The sequence below is a fragment of the Protopterus annectens genome, chromosome 15.part0 (genome assembly GCF_019279795.1).
Source record: "Protopterus annectens isolate FY-2018-M chromosome 15.part0, PAN1.0, whole genome shotgun sequence".
In the NCBI taxonomy this organism is placed as follows: domain Eukaryota; kingdom Metazoa; phylum Chordata; order Ceratodontiformes; family Protopteridae; genus Protopterus; species Protopterus annectens.
This window is the reverse complement of record NC_056749.1, coordinates 236525458-236551086: the sequence shown is the minus strand read 5'-3', so window position 1 is coordinate 236551086 and position 25629 is coordinate 236525458.

Genomic DNA, 25629 nt, shown 5'->3' with positions numbered 1-25629 from the left:
TTGAGTAGGAGACAGTAAAGTAATTTTAGGATGAAGATGGCTACAAATTATGAAGGAGTATTGAGGAGATCCAGGTAAAATGGAGACAGAGATAGTAGAGGAGAGGGGTAGGTTATAGTCCGATAGTTAGAGATTGTTTAGAAGTAACTGTATTATGGCAGTTACATAAGAGTGGCAACAGTAAGGGTTTGGACATTATCCAGGAATATCACACATTCACAGCTTAGTATTAATTTTTCCTTTTCAGAGCCACAGTGGAAGCGCTGCCTGTACAAGTGCTCAGTAGTCATGAGATGTAGAACTAACAGCCGATGGTGTGCCAGTCTGCATACGTTTCTCTCACACACACACACACACACACACACACACACACACACACACACACACACACACACACTGCACACATGTCTATGGGCAATTTAGAGGACTGCCAATATTCCTACTACCATGATTGGCATTTGGGAAGAAAGTAGGGTACTTGAAGAAACATGCTTGGACACAGGGGAGACGTACCAACTCAGCCGAGGAGGTACCTTGGCTGGGAACAAAACTAGATGAGCAAGTGCTGTGTAGCAGCAACTTCTTTATCCACAGCACAACTGTGCCAGTCTCAAAAAAAGTTAGAATGTTCATAGGTAGGTACTAGGCTATCGGCCCAAGGGCCTACGCAAGCCTAGCCAACAAGGTTCCCTGGCTTACGCCACCCAAGAAAGTTATTTTCCTGTGCCACTAACGAGCAGAGACACAGAAGTGATCCCCGGGGTGTATTTCCTATTTCCCATCCACTCATCAAGATTTTTCTTGAAGAGTGCTAATGAAGAACTTTGCTTGACATAGATGGGTAGCCTGTTCCAGAGTATGGGAAGTCTCTGGGATAGGAATCTATCCCTCCAGCATGTCCTGTTTATTGTGGTGACAAGGTTTAGGTCCCTAGAGCATGTAGCTTGGAGGGATTGGGATTTCTTTAGGTGTAGCATGTCCAACAGCTCTGGGTTTGAGAGAGCTTTATATGTTAGGCAGAGATCACCTCGGAGATGGTCAGTGTAGGGCATTTGTTTGAGTCCTGTAATCCTCTTTGTGAGGTACTTCTGTGGTCTTTCCAGCTGCTGCAGATGTCTTGTGAGGTACATTCCAAAAGGGGCGTTTTACTCTATAATGGGTCTAATCAGTGTCGAGTAGAGGGGAATGATGACCTCTTTTTTTTTTTTTTTTCTGGATGAGAACCCTTTTATGATGAGGTGTGCCACATAGAAGGACTTCTGACTACTGTGGCGATGTGACTATCAAAGGAGAGACTTCTGTTCACCTGGGTCCCAAGGTCTCTTATCATGCATTCAGTGTTAAGTAGTTTGCTGCCTATGTGATAGTTCATGGGTACAGAGTTTTTACCAAAGGGGATGACACTGCACTTTTTGGCATTGAGCTTGAGGCCATGGCTCTGACACCAGGCATCTGTCTGAGAGGCCCTTCTGTAGGATGTTCACATCATTTGGGGACTTGACTATGGCTCCTAGTTTGCAGTCATTTGTGAACTTCATTAGCCAGAGGCCTTCTGTGTTAGCCTGTACTTCAGAGAAGTAGATACCAAACAGGAGCGGTCCCAGGATGGAACCCTGTGGTACTCCACTTGTCACTGGTTTGAGGTCAGATTTGGAGTCTGCAACTTTTACAGTGTGGGTTCTGTCAGTGAGCCAGTTGGCAACCCATCTTGTGACGTAGGGATTTATGCCTAGTTTATTGAGTTTAGCTATAAATCCAGAATGGGGGATGGTGTTGAAAGCCTTGGCGAGGTCAAGATAGGCTGTGTGAACCACCTTACCCTCATCTATGGCTTTGGTGACTGCCTCAAAGAAGTCGATCAGGTTCAGAAGGCATGATCTGCCTTTCACAAACCCAAACTGGGTGGGATCCAGAGTTTGGAGGTTACCAATGTCTTTGTTTACGAGTTCCATGATGATATGTTCCATGGCCTCGCAGACCAGGCTCGTCAGGCTAATAGGTCTATAGTTCCCGGGATCAGTGGTGGCTCCCCCTTTGTGGAGTGGGATAACTGTTGCTGTGCGTCATTCAGTGGGCACAAAGCCTGATGCGAGGCTATTATTGAACATGGTGCTTAAGTGAGGAGCCAGTTCATTCTGAAGTTCGTGTAAAACGCAGCCTGGGATGTTGTCCAGTTCCATGGATGCTGTGTATTTGGCTTTAGAGAGTGCAGCTTTCACCTGCGTAGTTGTGATTACAGGGACTCTGCATTCTTCCTGTATAGATATGGGCCCTTTAGGGGGTTGGGGGGGGTTAAAGTTAGCATTGAACCTATCTGCCAGGATGTTGGCCATATCAGTTGGTTCTGTAATTTTTGTGCCTTTGTGCTGTAACTCAGAGGAGATTTGGGTGTTGCAATTGAGATTCTTGACATAGCTATAGAATGCTTTGTGGTTGTCCTTGGAATTAGTGGTGATTTTATTTTCATAGCTAGCTTTGGAGGATCTTATAAGGGATCTCAGCTTTTTACTGAGGCTGACCAGGGATCTCCTCCACTCATGGGATTGTACTCTCTTATGCAACAGTTTCTTCCTTCTGTTGTACAGTTTGTTTATGTCAGGGGACCACCAGATTGGCTTCTTTTTTTTTGGAGGATAGCGTCTTGGTTCTGTTTGGGATAGCATGATCCATGCACTTATGTAAGTGCTTATAGAGTGCATTTGTGTAGGATTCAGCAGTTGTAACTGCATTGTCCATCTGCATGGGTGCCATGAAGTTCACTACTTCTGTCTTAAGAAGCGTGAAGTTGGCTTTGGAGAAATTTTTTACTGTGGTTTCCTTAATGGGGGTAGGGGTGGGATGTGGATATCAAGGGTGATTAGCTTATGGTCGGATCAGACCAACGAGGAGTTGACTTCAGATGTGGAACACTCATGTTGGTAATGACTAGGTCTAGGATATTGTTGCCTCTGGTGGGGGTGTGGATAAGTTGATCTAGGACATTGGAGTTTATGAATTCCAGAAAGCGTTGCGCTAAGGAGTTGGTACATGAGTAGTTTTCGCAGTTAATGGTGGGGTAGTTGAAGTCGCCCATTATTAGAGTGTTTGGTTGAACCCTAACATTTTCCAGTACATCAAGAAGGAGGAATGGGAATCCTGGGGCATGGTGGGGGATCTGCAGCAAGCTACAATTTGGATTGCAGTTTTGCCAAGAGTTAGTTGCACTTGGATAACCTCGGATGCATTATGCTGAGCAACTAGCCTGGAGGTGTGGATATCGTTAATGAATATGGACACACCCCGACCTTTGGTGTTTCGGTCCAGGTTCCATGGCCGAAAAGTGTGGTATGAGTTATAGCCTGATAGTGCAGGGGGTGCTCTCTGGAGCCTTGAACCAGGTCTCAGTCACTGCACAGATATTGATGTTCTCCATTTTAAGGAGTGCCTCGAGTGAGTGCATTTTGAAATTTAGACTTCTAACATTGAGTAACATTACCCTCAGTTTTTGCTTGCTTGTTCCTGTTATGGTGGTGAATTTGTTACTTGAACCCTGCCTAAAAAAGGCACTATAGGGGCAGGAGGAGCCTTAGGCAGTATCCGGAATCCCAGGGGCGACAGATGCAGGCCATCTGTGGCAAAGCATCGTGGTCTGTTGACCATGTCATCCCAATCAGACGGATACTGGATCCTCTTAGAATGACACCAGAAGCTTAGCCAATTGTTGAAGTCAATCATTTTGTCCTTGTACTGCGGTATCATTCTGGGCGATGGCAGAATGCTACTCAGGGCTAGGGTCATACCTGCCTGGGCTGCAAGATCGGAGAGCTCTTCCATGTCTCTTTTCATGTAGTCCAGGGAGGTACGTCTCGGGTCATTCACACCAACATGGACAATGACAGAGTCATATTTGTACTTGTTGTGGAGTGACCTGAGTGTGTGGGTTATGTTCAGTTTGGATTTTCATGTTTTAGATCAGTAATATTGTCAATGTTTGATATACTAACCTAATTTTTTTAGAAAACTATTTTTAGTATTTATTGTGAAAAGAAATACACATTTTAAATACTCCTTTAAAATATATTTTTGTACCGAGGATGAAATGTATTGTTTTAGAAAAAAAAATTATTTCTGGGATTGAACACAGGCAGCTGTCACATTTATCACTAGTGAAACAACTTGAAGAAGAGACTGCATTAATTTTAGTTTTATTTATTTTATTACATTTTGAATGCGTTAAGCCTTCTAAGCAGAAGTGGCTTTTCTCATTGGATGCCCAAGAGCACTGTATTGGTTGTTATTTGCTCAGTATGGCACAGTTTTCAAGAGGCAGTTGGAAGGACTCAGACTCAAAACTACATTATAAAAATTATTAGATGCTTATCGCCATGAACTCTGTGTTAAACCATGAAACAGGTGTACTGTGAACGTCAAGTCAAATTAGTAAGAAATGACAAAAAAGTCTTTGCCTCTGGTTCAAGAAAATCTATGTCAGATTGCAGACAGGTGTATTGTGAGTTGTCATTCAAAACAGTGAGAACATGAAGACCTAAAAAGGAATTGGTGTTACTAGTTCCATAATACAGGATTGACATCACCTGTCTGATTAGTATCTCGGGAGTTGGAGCAATTGGCAAGGGAAGGTGGGAGTGAGCAACTGATGCTGCCTTACCTGTATCAGGGGAGGGATACAATCCAACACATTGGTGCATTAAACCCTAGTTGGGGCAGGAGAATTGCGTAGCAGTATGCAGGATTGTACCATGTGCTTGGTGATGCCAGGGGCAGGGGAACGTTGTAGCAATATGCAGGATTGTACCATGTGCTTGATGAAACCCGATAGTGTGAAGACAGTGTAGACGTATCTGGTTTGTGTGTGTGTGTGAGTTGGAAGCATTTATGCATCTCAGGATAGTACAACAAAGTTTGCCACAAACTCTAAATATCACACACACCACTGTAAACCACTCCTAGAATTAAACTGGATTGAACTCCCCAACCAATTTGCCTTTATTCAGCTATTCACCTTGTACAACCTTATTTTCAGGCCTACTGCCTGTCCTGCACGAGCCAGTCTAGTCACACCTTACACACCAAATTGATCCCTATGATCAGAAGACAAAAATCTCTTGGCTATCTGTAAACCCACAAGAAAATCAGGTCACTCTCTGTATTCATACTTTGGAATTCACTACCTCTAGCTACCAGGTCTATGCCTGGCCTAACCCATTTCAAAGCCTCTTTAAAAAAATCATCTCAAAAATACACGGCTCTGCTCCTGCATAAAGCCTGCCTAATACTCAGATCTTCTTCCACACAAGCCTCATCGTCCTCTTCTGTCACATTTCAATTCCTCACAGACTGCAAGATCCTAAGGCTCTTCTAACTCCTTAAGCTATTGCTCAGGCTTTTTTGCTTCTATTCTTCTTAACTCTCTCTCACTATCTAGCTCCATCATTAACTTTCTGGCTGCTATTTTTTTAACTGAAACTATTATAGTACATGGAAAATAGAATGTTAATGTCTCACACTGCACTACCTACATACTATCATACATCATGTATGGTGAGAGCGACTATTATTGCCTGTACTGTTTTATTGTCTAGATGTGTAGTAATATATTGCAACATCTTGTAACATAGTTTATTTGTTCAACTTATTTTTGTATAGTATTTCTAATCTAATTTGTATTGTACTGTAGTTGTATTGTACTGTATGTGGAGCTTTTCTCCCCTGTCCTCTGCTGAAAACGGGTTGAAATAAATTTAAAAAAAAATGTGTGGCCTGAATCTGTACTATGTACTCCTGATAGACAAGAATTAGAGGGCTTGGTATACATAAAAAATTAGCTCCCTCATAGCTGTCTAATGGCTTCTGAACTGGTTGCTTCTTGCCTTCTGTATCAATTGTTGAAAAACAGTGAAGTGCTGAAAAGGTGATCTCCATTAGATGGAGGGGATTCCCCGCTGAGTAATGCTGCTGCACTGATCTGCACAATTAGAAGGAACACATAAGCCATGTGGAGGAAGTTTGATGGTCATCAGGTGAAGGGCAAAAGGACAGAAAAAAAAGCTGACTTTGACTCCATCTCTGAAAGCCCTGTGCATACCTGCTAAGGCTAGTTTACTTAGTTTTTTTTTTCCCCAAGGACCATTTTCAGTGGCAAACTGGGCCAGAAGGCATTACAAATCTATTTATAGTTAACCTAGTTCTATCTGCAAGTAAACGTGCAGCAATCAAGATTATGTCCCATGTATCAGAATCACATACATTAGAAAGTGTACACTACATTACTATATGGTAGACAGTGTATTCTTTGTGCCAATATACTCTGTGTATAAGTGAAGAACAACTTCTTGGAATACATAGAAAAATATATATGTATGTAATGCATAATTTAAGCAGAAGTTACTGGTTTAGGGAACTGACAATGGGAAGAAGCATGCTATGTTGGCTATGTCTATAGAGTCAAGTATAGCATTTGCATTGTAATGAGTACAATATGTGTTATTAGTGAGGCCCTACGGACTTTAGTGAAGGTAGGCTGTTCCAAACTGCTGGAACAGGAACGGTGATGCATAAAGTAAATGGGGAGTTGTGTAGAGTGCTGGCAGATGAACGGTTTCTGTTCGAGTAAGACAATGTAGGAGGTTTTATAACTAGAAATCAACAAAAATGAGGGAGTGTAGGCCTGGACCAAGAAACCAAACAAAATGTGCACAAAAAAGAACACCTGGTACCATCCAGATCAAATGTCCCTGATAAAAATATTCAGTCCAAAGTAAAAAAAAAAAAAAAAAAAAAAATTTATTACAGAGTACAAGTAAAAAAAAGCAGTAAGAATAAAAGAACTCCATTCAACTACAGTAGTTGAGCTCTTTCATCCTACATACTAACAGGCTTCCTCAGAACTACTTCCTTTATTGCAATCAATCAGTTATATAACTTCCTCATAAAGGAGGATTCCACCCACTTAGAGACACTCTACATTAACTCCATAAAAAAATATTTCATTACTGCCAAAAATTCTGTGTGCAATCAAAGTGTTTCATAAGAACACATCTTGCAAGCACAGAATAAAATGGTTAAATTTCATCAGTATTAATATTGCTACCATAAGTCAAAAAATCCTTTCACAATATGTGCCAAACACATCTCATGTTTCCTATATTTACATCTTTTAAAAAGGTTCATCATGTCGCTGCTCTCATCTTTAGTACTGGGAGTATTGTATTATTTTCATTTAAACCAGGAGGCTGAAAAGCATTTAATTTAAACTGTCAAAGGAGTTAATTATATTCGATTTTGTTCTCCTAAGCTCCACCCCTTACTTCAGTTGAGACATTTTCTAAAATGGTAAAAAAAACACTCTCCAAAGCTAAGAATACAGCATCCATGGGACCAGATGACATCCTGGGCTGTGTACTACATGAACTACAATATGAACTGGCACCTCACCTAAGTGTCATGTTTAATCATAGCCTCACTTCAGGTTTTATGCCCACTGAGTGGCTCAGAGCTACAGTTATCCCACTCCACAAGGGGGGATCCACCTTGGATCCCAGAAACTACCGTCCCATCAGTCTGATGAGCCTTATCTGCAAGGCCATGGAGCGTATTATCATGGAACTTATAAACAAAGACATTGGCAACCTTTAAACACTGGACCCCACCCAGTTTGGGTTCGTGAAGGACCAATCTTGTCTCTTGAACCTGATTGACTTCTTTAAATCAGTCTCCAGAGCCATGGACAAGACTAAGGTGGTTCACACAGCCTATCTAGACCTTGCCAAGGCCTTTGACACCATCCCCCACACTGAAATCATAGATAAATTTACTAAGCTGGGCATTAATCCCTACATCACCCAATGGGTTGCTAACTGGCTTACTGATAGAACCCACACTGTAAAAGTAGCAGACTCCAAATCCAGCTTCCAGACAAGTGGAGTTACCTCAGGGTTCAGTCCTGGGACCGCACTTGTTTGGCATCTACTTCTCTGAAGTACAGGCCAACACTAAGGGACTCTCAGATGACTGCAAACTGGGAGACATTATTGAATCCCCAAATTATGTGGATACTCTACAAAAGGGCCTTGCAGAAACAGATGCTTGGTGCCAGAGCCATGGGCTCAAGCTCAATGCCAAGAAATGTATAGTTATCCCTTTTGGGAAAAAACATGTACCCGTGAATTACCATATAGGTGGCAGTACACTAAACACCGAAAGTGTGATAAGAGACTTAGAGACACAGGTGGACAGTGGTCTCACCTTCGATAACCACATCGCCACAACAGTCAGGAAATCCTATGTGGCACATCTCATCACTAAGGGCTTTTCATCCAGAAAAAAGGTCATTGTCCCACTGTACTCATCCCTCATTAGACCCATTATAGAATACAACTCCCCGTTTGGTATGTACCTCTCAAGACATCTGCAACAACTGGAAAGGCCACAAAAATATCTCACTAAAAGAATCACAGGCCTAAATCAGATGCCCTACACTAACCGCCTTAAAAAACTCCAGCTATACTCTTGTCACATATCGTCTACTCAGAGGCGATCTCTGCTTAGCATACAAGGCCATGTCAAACTCAGAGCTGTCGGACATGCTACACTTAAAGAAATCCCAATCCCTCAGAGCCACGCGCTCCAGGGATCTAAACCTTGTCATCACAATAAGCAAAACATGCTGGAGGGACAGATTCCTGACCCAGAGACTCCCCAGACTCTGGAATAGCTTGCCCATACATGTCAAGCAGAGTGCCTCTTTGACCCTCTTCAAAAGGAACCTTGACGATTGTATGGGAGAAAGGAAATTCACCCCAGGGATCACGTCTGTCACCCTGCTAGATAGGGGTCCAGGGAAGTAAATAGTGTGGGAAGAAATAGCCAGGGAAATGTTATGGCTAAGTTTGTATAGGCCCTAGGGCTGATAGCCTAGTACCAACTTATGAACCTATATAGAACACAAATTTGTTGAATTCTTTACAAGTAATAGAATATTATATATATGTATATATATATATATATATATATATATATATATATATATATATATATATATATATATATATATATATATATATATATATATATATATATATATATATATATATATATATATATAGATATATATATGTGTGTGTGTGTATATATATATATATATATATATATATATATATATGTGTGTGTGTGTGTATATATATATATATATATATATATATATATATATATATATGTATGTATGTGTATATATATATATATATATATATATATATATATATATATATATATATATATATATATATATATATATATATAAAATGTATAGATTTTTTCATTTTTGTTAAGATCGGAATTATGTTCATATTTTCTTCTCCTCAATGCCTGCTCTGTTTTGCCCATAAGAAAACGATAACTGGTAGAGCAAACTGCTAAATATCAAAGACTCAAAATGCAGAGAAGGCAAAGGTACAAACACAATAATAAGGTTTATTGAGGGTAAGCACTTTCATCACGAGTCTAACAAGATTTCTTCAGAATCACAACGCTTGATACAGAGTCCTTTAAACCAGGTGGCACACTGGCATTTGGTTTTAGTTGCCACTGTAGTTCTTTACATTCAACTAAATTAAATAACTCCGTATCAGTTTCAAGTGTTTTAAAACTCATGTCTTATAAGATTTAATACATTTTTTCATAATTGTTGTGCAATTCTGGTTTTTAACTAAAACCATTTTTTGTTTAAAGAGAACAATATACTTTCAGTACTGTGATATAAGGGGGAACTGTTTAATGAACTGAATTTTTTGAGGTGAACATTTATTGGTGTTTTTAAACCATGTGATTCATGGGGGGCTATTTAAGCAATGTTTGTAAGATGTTAAGTGATTCTGAAGAAGTCTTGTTATACTCATGGTGAAAGTGCTTAATCTTAAACTGGGTTGTTGTGTTTGTACTTTGCCGTCTCTGCATTTTGAGTTTTTGATGTTGGTCCTCAGTTTTCATCCTCGTGTTTTTTGGTGCCATGTAAACTGCTAAATATGCTACTCCTTTAATTTGGGAGTTACCTACTTTTGGTAACATCCTCAAGACTGTAGGATTGCCATTTTTCCTCTGTTAAAATATAAGGACATTTTTTTAAAAACAAAACAAGGATCAAGTCCAACAATTTTTAAGATGCTTGTTAGCTCTAAAAATGATCTGCTTTTTCTTAATAATGTCCTTAACCTTTGAATTTTCAGAATTGTATTCTATGACTAAGGTTGTCTTGAAAGAAGAGGAGTGAATCTTGAAAAAACACTTTTCTCCTTTAAGCTGTAATAGTGGCTCATGATGTGCTGTCACTTTTGTTTCTTAGAAATAAACATAAAAACCTTTTAACTAAGAATGAGTTTCCATAGGCTGCTGAGCTAGTAAATCCTCAATGGTCTTTTAGGAATATTCAAATAACAGACTAACCTCTATGCTTTGGGATTAGTTTCTTGTTTTTCCATCCCCCAGATTTTCTTCCAATCAGCTCCTCTGGACCCTCCCACCATTGTCTGTAACTGGCTTTAAATAAATGACCTGTTAAATGTAATGTATTAGAGCAAGAACACTCATTCTACCTACTTAACTGAATGAACTACTTGAAACTGCAACAAGGCATCTTTGTTCTTCCTACAGGGAGGGCATCATATGGATAGTCTCCTACATCTGTTAGCTAAAAGGAGTTTTATCTGGACTAATCCTTTGTATTCTGTTTCTCATAAGTCCTTTTACCCTCTGGGTCACAGGTGGGATACCAGATCTGAACTGAGCTTTCTGGATTATCTCTGTTTTCATAATGTAAAAAAAAAATGGTAAAAAAGTGTAAAATCACAGGAGAACGCTTGGATTAATGGGGGGAGCAATCTGGTACACTAACAGACTGACAACTGTTTAAGACACAAAGTTAGCAACCTTAACCAAGCGAATTATAAAGTTATACAGTTCAATAGCATGAGTAACAAAGTCCAGAAAACACCTAAATAACAATAAGTCCAAACAAAATCACTAACTTTCCTAGTTAAGTGAAGTTTAAGCTTAAATACATCAGAAAAACAACTCAGCACATATGCTTCAGCTCAAGATCTCCTGAAGTCTTGGGAAAGACACAGGCAAATGGCTGCAAGCACTATTAAGTAGAAAAAGTGAAAGATCCCATAAAAAACACCTGAAAGGTCAGGAGCTCTAAACTATGGATGCTATTTTTTGTATATCTACATATGCCTATTTTAAAGTAAGCATGCAATTCCCCACACAGACTAATGAAGTAAACTTTATTTTCATAACAGTGGTACATAGTGTTAATACTAACTAACAGTATGGATCTACATTAGAATGTCGACTAGCCAAAATGTCAATGTTCATAACATTGGTCCCATATTAGTGAAACAGCACATCGAAGTGCCACAAGTTTGAAACCAAAAACAGTGCAAGCTGGCAGGTATGTGAGTTCACGATACAGCAGAGATTGTGATTTTTTTCCTATTTTCAGCCATAGTGTGATCTTGAGTTGTATATAATAAGTAGCAGGGGTATGGGATATAGGGTGGCTTGCCCCCCTGCAAAAATACGTGTTGGCAATATTTTGCGCTTCAGTTTTGTGGCATTTCAGTATTGTGCCAAAATGACAGTAAAATAAGGAAACAATCATTCTAGTTTAGAAGGAAAGAAGCCAGTAGCATTCTTACTAGATACACAATAGGAAAAGTGAAGTATACACAACAACTGGACACAACCAATTGCATTCCACTGGACTGTATGCAAGAGATTTATTTGTAAGTTTAGTGCTTAAACTGTGCCTGGTGGTTTGTGGTGTGAATATCTGGCCACCTGTTAGAAAATATGAAGAAAACTTTAGCAACACTAAACCACGAAATCCAGAAGTAAGAAGACACCACACTCTCCGTAAACTGTCCAGAATAGTTCTGCTATTAAATTTCCACTTCCGTATTTTGGCAAACACTTCAGAGGTTCAGAAATAAACCAGAAAGATGAGCAAGTAGAAGTAACGAATCTTTTATTCCACAGCACCACCACAAATGAAACACAACGATAACCACAAGCGCTTTCGCCCATCCGTAACGGGCTTTTTCAAGTGTACTGGGTTGTTGTACAGCTCCATATTTAAATAAAACAACCCTGTCATGTGCTTGCATTGATTGAATTATCACCATCAATTAAATATATATGAATCATTTAAAAATCCTTTTGTATTAAATAAATATACTTCCATTACTTTAAAGTACATAAAATGCTTTCACTAAACTTGTAAATGCTTACTGTATAATTGATAAAGATTAAACATAGTTAAAAAATCGACAGAATGTCATGTGAAGTTCTTGTTTAAAAAAATGTGTCTGTAAATACATTGCAGACTTATATAGAATACATTCCACTGATTACTAAAACAAATCACTGTTGCTGAAAACTTAAAGTCATGTTCTAATTTCATGTACATAACTGGACATGTTTTAATTATTATTGTAAAATCCCCTATTCTTTGTATTGCACTATATTATTCCCTACCTCGTTGTCATACACTATTACAGAAATGCAAATTTATTATGAATGTGCTTAAAAAATGTATCTACGTGTTTGTACTTCATTTTAACCTATTTCTTTTGGCTCTGAGAATGTCGCCAATACTGATCCCCTCATTTAAGCCTGGATGCTTTGTCGCATTTAGATTTAGCTGCCAGATAAGCTCCTTAATACCAAGAGCCGTTTCCCAGTCTCCACCCCTTAAATCTTGCCTTACCTTATCAATAACAAAAAATTTTAATGACATGTTCTTACAACTCAGAGAGTGCTTATAAAAGGCGTTTGTTTCTTTTTTTGTTTTAATATCATTTATGTGCTCATATATTCTACGTTTGAATTGTCTTTCAGTTTTGCCCACATAAAATGATGGGCAATTCTGACAAAATCCTAAATATATCACACCCGATGAATTACAGTTGTAGTTACATTTGGCATACAGAGTGGTTTTACGAGTGGGGATACTAACTTGATCTTTATTGATAAGATATGGGCACTGGTTGCATCTACCACATGAAAAGGTACCTTTTCTTTTTGGTACTAAACCTTGTTGTTTTTCTATTGCATTCATGTTTTGCTCAAATATTCCTTTCAAATTAATATTTCTTTTTCTAATAAAAGAAATATGTTCCGGAAAGATTTTAAATTCATCCTGCAAGGAAATCATGGGCCATAAATTCTTAAACGTACTCTCAATAAATGTAGCATCTTGTGAATATGTGTATACAAAGCTACTATGCCTACTAATATTTGCAACTTCTTGCTTTTTGAATGTTGCCAGGCCTGTTCCCAGTATAGGTCTAAAAACATGTTCTCTTTTGTGGGAGATTTCATCCACTATAGTTTGGAATAGTGTGGAAGGATAACCCCTACTTAAAAATGCTTCTCTCAAAAATTCAACTTCATCCAGAAACAAATTGTTGGTACTGCACATTCTGGACGCTCTCACAAGCTGTCCTTTAATAATGCCCTTTTTGATGTGCCAAGGATGACCACTATCAAAATATAAATATACATTGCAGTACGTTTCCTTTCTGAATATTTGTGAGGTAAAGCCTTTTTGGTTTGCTCTTTTAGTTAATTTAATATCCAAATAGTTTAAACTCTCACTGCTGAAACTATATGTGAATTTAAGAAATTTAGTGGTGTTTTCCAAGTAGACCATGAAATTCAAGAATTGTTGTTCTGTACCTGACCATAAGATACAAATGTCATCCAGAAACCTCCTGTAAAATGTAATATGCTCTTTCCAACTAGTAGAGTGAATACATTCCTTCTCCCACTTGTGTAAAACTATGTTTGCATAAGCAGTAGCGCAGGGGGCCCCCATGGCCACCCCGCTCTTCTGTTTGTAAAATTCTTCATTAAAGTATATGAAATTGTTATAAAGCACGATTCTCATAAATTCCAGTATTGTGTTAACTAAATCATTGTTTAAACCCGATTCCTTAGCAATAGCTTGCCCAAACCAATCCAAACCTACTTCATGTGGTATGCTAGGAAATAATTCCACAATGTCTATTGTTGCCATAAATAAATTTGAATTGTCGATTGCAAGGGTATAATACACCCACATCATAGCCGCACATGCATGTACGTAAATGTTTACTAGATCTGAAATGTGGTATCAGAGTGAGGTTAATTGCATATGAATGGCACATCATTTCATTAGAATTTCCGCCATTAACAAATAACACAATATAAACTAAAAACAAAATAAGCATTCTTTAAGTGTAATTTAAATACCATGAATACAAGTGAGCTATTACTTCAAAGACTGAGTAACAAAAATCCAAAATGAAGTATTTACATGGAAAAATATAAAATTAGTGTAAAGTAGTCATATTCTTTTACAGGCCTACATATCAAGGAAAGCAGTACCAGAGTTGCCATCAAAACAAGTTTAGATAAATGGCTACAGATTTATCCTGGGAATACTTGTATGGCCCTTCTCAGAAAAGGAGGAGGTGATCATTAACATCACTAGTATTTGTGTTTTTCTTGTTCATAGGTTCATAGGTTCATACTAGGCTATCTGCCCAAGGGCATTTATAAGCCTAGCCCATAGTGGTGCTGTTCTCAAGCATGTTTTAAAATTAAGCGTATTTTTCTGTGAGTATTTAAGGTCTTTGGCAATTTGTGGTCCCAATGACAGTTTGCCTAGTGACTTCCTATCTTCAACATTTAATGCACTTTTTTTAAATGAAAACTCATCTCATTCCCTTATCTGGAATAAACTATTAACAGGAAATGTCAATTAATATGAAATGAGACTGTATACACATTTGTTTTATAATTTAAGATTCAGAAATTACAGACAGATTGCTCTTCACTGATAAGAGGCAGAACTTCAGAGAATGTAATCTCATACGTAGACCTACACGTTCATATCACTGGTTCCAGTACTTTGTAAATCCCAAAGGCGATAAATAATTCTGCCCATCTTTTCTGTGGTTTCCACCAAAGGGCACATGGTACTTTGACCCTACTTAACACCCTTATTAAAACAAGAGAATAAACAGGTTCTTTTAGTGGAATCTCATGGGCTGGTTGAAGATTGGCAGTTGTCTCTCTGCACTCTGTGCCGTTGATGAGAAAATCTAGACAAGCTGGACTAAGCAAGATAGTGGCAGGTCTTACCCCTCCCCCACCATTACAGCACGATAGGGCACGGTGCTTGAGAAGGCAGAAAAGTACTGTCAGACAAACCAAAATCTGCATTGTGCTACATGTTAAAGTGATGAATGAAATGGTCTAGCTTTCAAATATTAACTCTGTTACAAATAATGTGTGCAGTACATCAGTTTGAAAAACATGTCAGCACTGTAGCATATGACATGCTGAGACTACACAGTACATCCCCAAGTATAGGGCATGATCCTTAGAAGTTTCACTTACTGTATATGCAAGGCAGGTGTTTCTTGTACATTCACTAACCTGCTGGTCAAGTCTCAGCAGCACATATCTATCCAGCCACAACCCCTTTTTCCCCACTTTTGCACATGAGGTCAGGGTGTGACTTCAACAATAATAATTGCTTTTTATTTGTATGGAATTAAATGAAATGACAAAACCCAGTTCATTGTCATCATTTTGTCCACCTTAACTGGTATATGCTGCCAGCTGTGATATATGTTAAAGACATTTTTTCTGGACTGATTTTACATTGTTTGAAGAAAGCTTTAATGCTAAACCACCAAACTTCCTTGAGTAATTATCAAGAGAATGAAACAATTCACTTTTATGCTAAATATGCAGATGGTGTCAGTTATTACATAACACATTAGCTGTACTGAAAAACTGTAATCCATAACTGGGCCAATGAAAACAATATTAAAAAGAGTATAGAAAAGGTTAAATGAATGACTGTAAGCTCAGCAAAAATAGAGTATGGCTATAGTTTAAATGACAGTGAATCCATAATAGCAGTTAACACTGCTGATAAAGAACTGACATTCAAACAATTACATTTAAAACTACATTTTAACTTGATATATTAAACTGAAGAGCCTTACATTATCCAAGACTATGATAAAACCTATCTATAGAAAGCTGTTGTATTGATGCAGCACAAAAATAAACTAAAATGTATTAAAATTAACATTAATTTGGTCACTGCTACTGTGTTTAATGGAACAACATTTAGGCAAACCAGTTGTGAAAATCTTATGTTTTTTTTTTTCTTCTTCTTTAACTAACCTACTTTTTTATAGGTTCATAGGTTTGTACTATGCTAATGGCCCTGGATCCTTTACAAACCTAGCCCCAAAATATTGCCCAGGCACCCTGCCACCTGATGTTAGTTCACATTGTCCCTATCCAGTAGGGCAACTGGAGTGATCCCTGGGGTGGACATTCTGTTACCCATCCACTCATCAAGATTCCTCGTGAAGAGGGCCAGTGAAGTGCTTTGCTTGATATGAATGGGAAGCTTTTCCAGAATATGGGCAGTCTTTAAGAGATGAACCTGTCTCTCCAGCATGTTCTGTTAATTGTGGTAATGAGGTTGTGATCTCTGGAACATGTGGCGTGGTGGGATTGGCATTTCTTTAGATGTTGCATCTCAAGTAGGGCTGGCTCAGACATGGCTTTCTAAGTCAAGCAGAGATCACCTCTAAGTAGACAATAAGAGACTGAAAACAGCTGAAGTTTCTTGAGTCTGTCCATGTAGGACATGTGTTTAAGGCCTAGGATTCTTTTTGTAAGGTACTTTTGTGGCCTCTCCAGCTGTTGTAGATGGTTGGTCAGGTACATGCCAAATGGGGTGTTATATTCTATGACTGGTCTAATGAGGGGTGATGACCTCTTTCTTCCTGAATGTGAAACCTTTGGTTATAAGATGTGCCAAGTAGAAGGACTTTCTGACCACAGTGGCAATGTTGTAGTTGAAGGTGAGGTGGCTGTCGACCTGGGTGCCCAGATCTCTTGTAGCCCATTCAGTGGGCTCCCATCAACGTGGTAATTCTTAGGAATTGATTTTTTTCCAAAGGGGATGATGATGCATTTTTGGCGTTAAGCTTCATGCCATGGTTGTGACACCAGTCATTGGTCTCAGACAGGCCATTTTGTAGGATGTCTGCATCACTTGGGGAGTTGATAATGACTCCTAGCTTGTAGTCATCAGTGAACTTGGTCAGCCAGAATCCTTCTGTGTTGGTCTGGACTTCTGAGAAGTAGATGCCAAACAGGAGAGGGCCCAGGACAGAGCCTTGTGGGACTCCACTCGTGATGGGTCGACAGTCTGACTTGGACTCAACAGCTTTCACTCTGTGGGTCCTGTCTGTGAGCCAATTTGCAACCCATCTAGTGATGTAAGGATTGATGCCTAGTTTGGTGAGTTTATCAATGATACCCGAGTGGGGAATGGTATCAAAGGCCTTGGCCAGGTCGAGGTAGGCTGTATGCACTGCCTTACCCTCATCCACAGCCTTGGTAACTGCCTCAAAGAAGTCAACCAGGTTCAACAGGCAGGATCTCCCCTTGACAAAGCCAAACTGTGTGGGGTCAAGAGTTTGGAGACTGTCTATATCTTTAAGCATGTCCATGATGCACTCTATAGCTTTGCATACCAGACTCATCAGGGTAATGGGGCGATAGTTTCCAGGGTCTGTAGTTGCTCCCCCTTTATGGAGTGGGATGACAGTAGTAGTGCGCCATTCGTTAGGGACATAGCCTGACTTTACCATTTCCCCTAAACAACTGTACAGATACTTTAGGTGATCACAGTATACTATATAAGTTCTGGAATATGTACCATTATAACTTTTATGATTACTTGTTAGAATATACTTGTTTTATTAAAAATAAAATTAACATCCATAGAATGGTTGAAATCACCAAATATGTTCAAGCTTACTTACAGAAGGATCATGGATTATTTGATCCTGACAGATCATCTCTAAAGATGAATGTTTAATTGTCTTTTAGTGGGTAGGTAGTCATGGCACCGTGTAGGAAAAAAAAAGATTAAGGGGTGCAGAGAGATTGCAAGTTTTAAATGGAATACAAAATCAAAGCAATAACATACTTGCAATAAAAAAAAAAAGTTTTAGGACAACAGACCAACCTACAAGTGGGAAGTAAAGCCAAAATATATACATTTGGTCGGTTCCACATAGAATTTGTGGCTTTCTTGTAAATTGCTGACTAAAGTCACTAAATAATGACATGCATTTGAGTATTAGACTTCATATCCTTCAGAAAATGCATGCTAACACACATCCTGTTATTCTAGCAATTTTCTAAGTTTATAAGAGAAATATTTAAAATTTGTAATCCAAGGTTGAAACTGTATACTTGTAAGAAGACAAAACTGGTGAACCAAAAGGTAAAACCACCATCAGCTTTAATAGGATAGAAAACGAGTACAAACACAACTGACTTAGCGCTTTCACCCAACTAGGGCATCCTCAGAGTCGGTTAGTAAAATTTAAACAGTCCTTAATAAATGAAATTCAAACAACTTTGCAGCCAATAAGCATCCAAGTACAATAAAATTGTTACAATTGTCTTGAATTAACTCCTTACTAGTACAACACACTTTCACTGAACAGAAAATTTTTTATTACTCATTCAACTCAAGTGTTTACCAATAGTGTGTCTCAAAACATGTACCCTAAAAAGTCTGCCTATATTTCTTTGATAGAACAACACTAATGTTTCAAATACTTAAAGCTTTGTGTTTTAATATACATGCCAAAGATAAAGTGTCATTAATGCCAGGTCTTGTACTGGCATCTAATCTAATTTGCCATAGGCATTCTCTAACTTTTTCCTGAATATGTATTATGGTGTTTTATATTGCTGTATGTCTGTGTGTTTACTGGTTCCCTTCCTTTCTGCCAAATGGCAGTATTTTCAGTGCAAAGCTCTTCATTTTTTCTGTTTAGCTGTAGAAAATCTTCTTCACATAGAGGAGAATGGGAAAGGAGGTGCTTTAGTGAGATTGCTCCTTTATACCCAAGAAGTGGCACACTGACTTGCAGCATGGAAATAGGGGTAACCCAGGAAAAAGTACTGGAGTGGAGGGGGTGGTGAATGAAACTGGATAAGTGAGCAGGATGAAATGTTGTTCTTTGGCAAAAGAAGTCCCACAGCATTAAGTTCTGTAAAAGCTTGCTGATTTGGTAATTGCTCTTCTATTAGTATTGCCATCTGTTAGAAACACAGCACTGTCAGGCCTCACTGTGTAGAGTATAAAACAACTGCACTTATGAAGGTGCTCAGTCTAAACACAGATTAAGTTTCACTTCACTCCTGCCTTTGGAATAATAAATAACCTGTATGTACACATCAGAGTCTTATCACCTAATCAACCATGTTTTTTTCCTTAGAAATGCCCCCCCCCACCAACACACACACACACACACACACACACACACACACACACACACACACACACACACTTCTTAGAGCAGCATGGGTATTAAGGTTTGCAGGAAGAAAAAAAATCACGTTTTTAGTCGCATCTCCAATGAAATCAGAAGGTTATATAAAAGTACAGGCATAACTGCTGCACTGAAAAGACTTCATCTGCTTGACCCCATGACACCAAAGAAATGACATTAGGCCACAAGTATTTTATTCCTGATCACAGAAAGGTAGTCTCACACACATACTCTTGTCATTTATGCAATGGTCCCAGCTAGGCTACAGACCATATTCAACAGCTATCCAGAGTACCATGCCATGGTGTTTAGTCCAACAAAAACCATGCCATGGTGTTTAGTCCAACAAACGGCCATTTCATTCTAAGCACAACAGGATGGATAGGCTGCAGATTTAGTCTGCAGTAACATATCATAATCAACCTCAAACATTATGACAAGACAACTAGAGCATAACACATACCCTCCCACACACCAAGATGGATGGGGGAAGGCAAACAGCTAGAGAGATTTGTAAAAGTAAAACATGCATAAATATGTTGAGTGCTTCACACAGCTATACCATGGTAAAGCCTTCACTCCGGTTTCTGTTGTTTGATAGCTTGATAAGTGGAGTGGGAAAGAGAATCCTCAAACAGTGAAAAGAAAAAAAAAAAAAGAAAAATAATTCCAACTAGCATCATGCCATTAGAGGAACAGAAATTGGAAGGTCTAAGTCAATAAATCAGAAACACAGAATTTTTTTCTTGTGCCACTCTCTCCCCACTGTCTGCCAATTATCAGCCCCCTCCCAGCCAATCAGCCCTTTTATTCTCCCATCACCAGAAGTGAGGAACCATTATTCAGGCATCATCAGGACTGGTTTTGTTTTTTTTTTCTTTTTATTATGCACTACCCCCACAGGACCACCCAGTGACAACCCTCACCATGTTCATAAACAAGACTGTTCAGAGTCACCATGTAGCTGTTTCCCTGTGGAATCCAATTATCACGTACATGTCTGAGCATACACATCTCCCTCCATAGGATAGGCACACTCACCCAGACCCACCTGCGCCATTAGGCATCTAAACTACTACTCAAACTCAAGTCAGCTGGGTCATAATTAGGGTTTTAACCCTGCAATCTACCAGTGCAAGCTTCAGAAGCAAGAAAACTTGTTAATGTAATTCATCATGGTAGCAGTCTTCCATATCAGTGAAGTATGACAGAAAGCCTAAACTTTCTTGTGTAGCTGTACAGCGAACCCCAGAGTATCAATGCAGAAAAAAATCAATGGGTTTGTGAGAACAGCATTTCTGTGCATCAGGATTGACTATGAAATACATTATATGCCTTACTTTTGGTTCACAGAACTCAGAAAAATGGAGAAGTTGAGTATTATGCTTGTTTTCCATTTTCTCCCTTATTCTCTGAGTTTGCTCAACCTCAAAAATGGTATATAATGAGATAGGAGGTTGTGGAAGGGTTTTAATGGGCTTGCCCCTGCAAAATAAAAAAAAAAAGTTTTAAGTGTTTTACAACATTTTTTAAATTCTGTTGTTTTGAATGCTGAATGTTTTGCAGATTAGATGTTTTAGCTGTGATTAAGTGCATGTCAGTTAAACTGCATGTGATTAACCATACTTGATTCAAAGGGCAAAATACAAGGAAACCTAGGAGCTTAGTAACTGTAGAAGACCAAGATCATCCATTGCCAAAGAAACGTAGTTCTACAGGCATTCTAGGAATACCACTGACATTTACCCCATGACCTGGGCTGCTCCTCTTCTCCTTCTGTTTCTACATCACAGCACTTTCAACACTGTAAGAAGCAGCTATACCAGTTATTTCCCAACATATTCATTCCCATTCTCTCTCTCTCTCTCCCTTGTTTACTCACTCAGTTTGCTCCAAGTCTTAAAACCGCACACTACGACATTGACATTGCAGTTTTATCCTTCTTGCAACTCTAGTCATCAGAGTGGTGTGATAACGGTTGGCTGAATGCATTTTCAGCAGGACAGCCATGATTAGGACTATACTCAGAATTCTATCCTTTCTGGTACAGTTCTGCACCAGCTGGCTAACCTCAGATGGTCTGACCTCTGACAATTCCTGCTCCTTCTCTACCATGAGGCTTGGATTTTCTCATTCTGTTCCTTTTCCTGTCAGATTATTACCTCCTGTCTTCTTCCCAACTCCTTTATTCCCACCTCCATTCACCCATTTCCCTAAGTTGATGGGTCTGGGGATTAATGCAGTGCCTCAGTACACCAGCTCTTCCTACTTTCCTCTACATTACCTGCCAGGGTACGTATAGGTTTGAACCCAGCCTGCTCCTTTGTCCTATACTTGCTTTGGTGTTTCTTCTCTTTGGCCTTACAGGTGATGCCTTCTTTCATGATGATTTCTACTTCATCTCCATTTCTCCCATCTGCATCAACAATGCATAATTAATAACTTGTACATTGCACTCTGTCTTATCAATGGTAAATGTTTCTGTGATCCACGCAATGTCTACCCTCACCTTGTAAAATTACTTTAGCATCATCTTCTTCCCAGACTCCATGTATTGCATATAAAGCAGGAATGTTCTGTGCTGCCTTTGTTTTTCCTCTGCTCTGTTCTGCATCTGTTTTTGTCTTCTGTCTATTGCCTAAATACATATCCCACTCTTCTTCTATGAAAGTCCAATTACAATTTTTAAGGCATATTTTTTCCAATGAAGCAGTAAGCAAAACTGTCCCCTCTGGGCAAACATGATGCCTGTCTCTCACACAGGGCTGCTCTTCCTGACAAACCTTTCTACTTTTTCCACTACTACAGCTATATATATATTCTGTTCTTCTCTTTTCTCAGCTTGCCAGCTGCTGGTACAGTTAACACTTCTGAGAACATTACATCCAACCACCTCTCCTAGCATCTCCCTGTCACCTCCCCAGCATGGCTTATTACATCCTCAGCTGTCTCCTCTGACAGGATGGATGGATGAGGACACGTTTTTTTTTTTTTTCTGTTTAGTCTCATGGCACTTAATTGGGCTCTTCGTGACAGATCTGAAGAGGCAGCACAGTGGTTTCACTATCTGAGTTAATGTCTGACTTGACAGCACTGAGGTAACTTTTTTTTTTTGTTGTTGTTTTTTACCAGCTATGGCTCCTAAGGTGCAGGATCTGCATGTCCTCCTCATGGCTGTGGGCAGGTGTCTTTGTCAAGCTCTCTGGTTTCCTCCCCACCACAGAGACGCTGCAGGTCAATTAAGAGAAACACTGGGAGAGAAATTCAGGTGTCATTTCACTTGTTCCTCCTAGGACAAGAAAACAATGAGTGAGACCATTGCACTCTGGTACTTCACATCAGCCGAACACATCTGTCCCTGTATTGCAAATGTCCAAACATGGCCCCTGCTAGGGGGTCTTCAAATGCACCTGTTCAATGTTTATTAGGAAGCAGGAATTTATGATCTACGCAAAGTCTATGACTGGAATTCTCAAACATTAAATCAGCTATGAAAAAACAGTCTTGAAGATCTTAAAATGGTATCAAGCTCACATGCAACTGTCCCTTCCTTATATACTGTATTCCAGTGTATCTGTGCTACATCTGCAGATAATATACATTATCACAAACAATAGCATGTTTTTTTAACCCAGCCTTCCTTCATTTTTGCACCCCTTACAGTACCAGTTCTCCTGACCGCCAGTGGCTACAACTAACTACACCCCTCCATTTATTCAAGTAAAAGGTGAGGGTTAACAGCAATACATATAATGCTTTGTACAGTAGCTGTGGAGAGATGTATTTACTTAATTAAGAGTGAGTTCTCCAGCACTGTCCCATCAACATTCCTGGGGAGCCACATAGTAGGCTCAGTGATCCAATGCTTCCTCAAGTTCTGCTACCATCTTGAGACCCCTTCCCCAGCAAGCTTTCCACCTCTACAACTTATCCAAGATACCAGTGGAGTTGGTAATAGTGGAAATATATGGAATTCCCCCATCCCCTGAGGAGGTGGGCAAGTCAATGTCACTCCACTTTTCCTGATTAACACTCTTCTGCACAGTCAGACAACTTCTCAAACACAGATTGCTGGTGCCATTTTATTTTAACTTTATTTGTTGTGTTCATAAACACACCCGACACCAGTGCATCTTTCCTCATGTGACCTATGAGTACTGTGTGGTTAAATTACTTCAGCAAGGGTCGCACTGTAGGTAAGCAGAGGAAATGAAACCCAGGAATACAGAATGCAGCTTGTCATCAGCTTTTAGCCTTGATCTCTTACAATAAATTGTCACAAGTGCCTGGCCTTACTTTCTACCTCAAATGAGTACAGGCACTCCCTTCTGCGAGCCAGCACGTTTATCTTGAGGAGAAGGATTAAAAACAGATGGAGGGATATCTCAGTTCTGTTACTCTCCAGTATATGTTTCTTTTCAGTTTTGCATTACAGTAATAATGCTGTTGACTTTTACGCAATTATGGCTTGTGTTGCGTTGGAAAAGGGTTCTTAGCCAGTATCTCCCAGTCACCAGATATTAAATAAATAAAACTATAGTGCCAATTTCTGATGTTAGTATACACTGAATTATGTATGCGGCTGATTAACAGTTACTACTCTATTAACACTGTTATTACACAGTCTGGAGTGTAATTAAAGTATATAGCCAGCATTTAATATATCTTTCAACAAAATAAGAAAGTCTATCTGTAATTTGTTTTGCTGCCTGTATCTTTAACTGACTCACAATCTATCTACACATGTACATATGTATTGCATGTTCATTTTCTCTGTATTACTGAAATTCTAATCATACTCTTAACCTTTACCTAAAATAACAATTCAGTAATCTGGTACATTTATCTATTTAAAATAATTCCTGTGGTGGGTGTCAATCTTCTAATGCGTTATAATTAAAAAAGGCAGGACTGTTGCATTATTGTTTCTTGGGTTTTGCAGTTGTTTATAACTTTCCACTGAAGAAGCTTCTTTGTTACTGGTCATGGCATGAAACCAAGAGAAAATGCGGTTGTAACAGTTAAAAAAAAGCAAGGTCCCTGAAGGCACTATTGCTAAGTGCATACTGAAGTATAAACAATCATAAAATAACATCAAGTATTCAATGGAAAATCATTCAAAGTATACCAGATTGGTTAGCATTTTTATGCCTGTCTTTCTTAAAACTCAGACACACCTTTGCTTAGAGGGTATTGGCTGGCATCTTACTCAGGAAGGTACCTGTATTCTATGATTAAATAAAACAATCAACCAAGCACTAGTCACCTAAAGGTAAGGTGAAGACAGTCAGTAGTATCTATAACTTACAACCTTATCACAACATTAATAAGAAACTACAAACAAATACAAGGCTGTTACTTAGTTTTTCTTTGGTTCCAACTGCTCCTTTATAGCATCAGCCATGTCCGGGACCACCTTCTCAGTCATTTATTTTGCCCTCCCTGACACCTGTCTCACTGTACTTCAGACTGGAGCCCTTTCCCCCTTTCTTCAGAACAGGGAAATCCTAACTTTAACCATGTGTAGTGTGCCAAAATGCAATCAGTTTTTCTTTGAGGTCATCCTGGCAACTGCAGTAGACTTTTTTGAATGATGCACACAATGCACCACATGACTTCTGATATGCATTACGTATGCACATGCCTGTGGGACTAGCAGACTAGTTTCCACCAATCACAGCTAATCCTTTGGCTGAAACTCTGCTCATCACTCTGGATAGGAGAGCTGACAAAAATGCAGTTCCTTTCCATCCCTCCAGTCATATCCACAGGGAATGGACTCATTTTTTCCATGCTTATCTTTGGAAGTGGACCTTTCTCGTGTGGTGGTACACAAGTCTCATAAATCTGTACTGGAGTTAATGAACTCTACTTCATGCAAAGCATATTTCTGGGGGAAAGTTGTTTCTTCTCACTTTATGAATGATAATACTGCTTTCTGCACTTGATTTCAGTCATTTTTTTCATTTAACTGTATTTTAACTGTATTTACTTTGATATTGCTGCACACTCGTGTGCTTGCTTGCACTTTATTTAAAGTATTTTTATTACTGTTTTAACAGTTTTTGCCGAAAAAAAAGTTCTAAGCTTGTTTCCTGCCTTTCCTGTTGCTAGAGTAGGTCAGATACAGATTTGCTGTATCCGGGACTGTTTTGTAAGTTTCCGAGTTCCCCAGACCTTTCTGTGTTAGAGGGAAGCC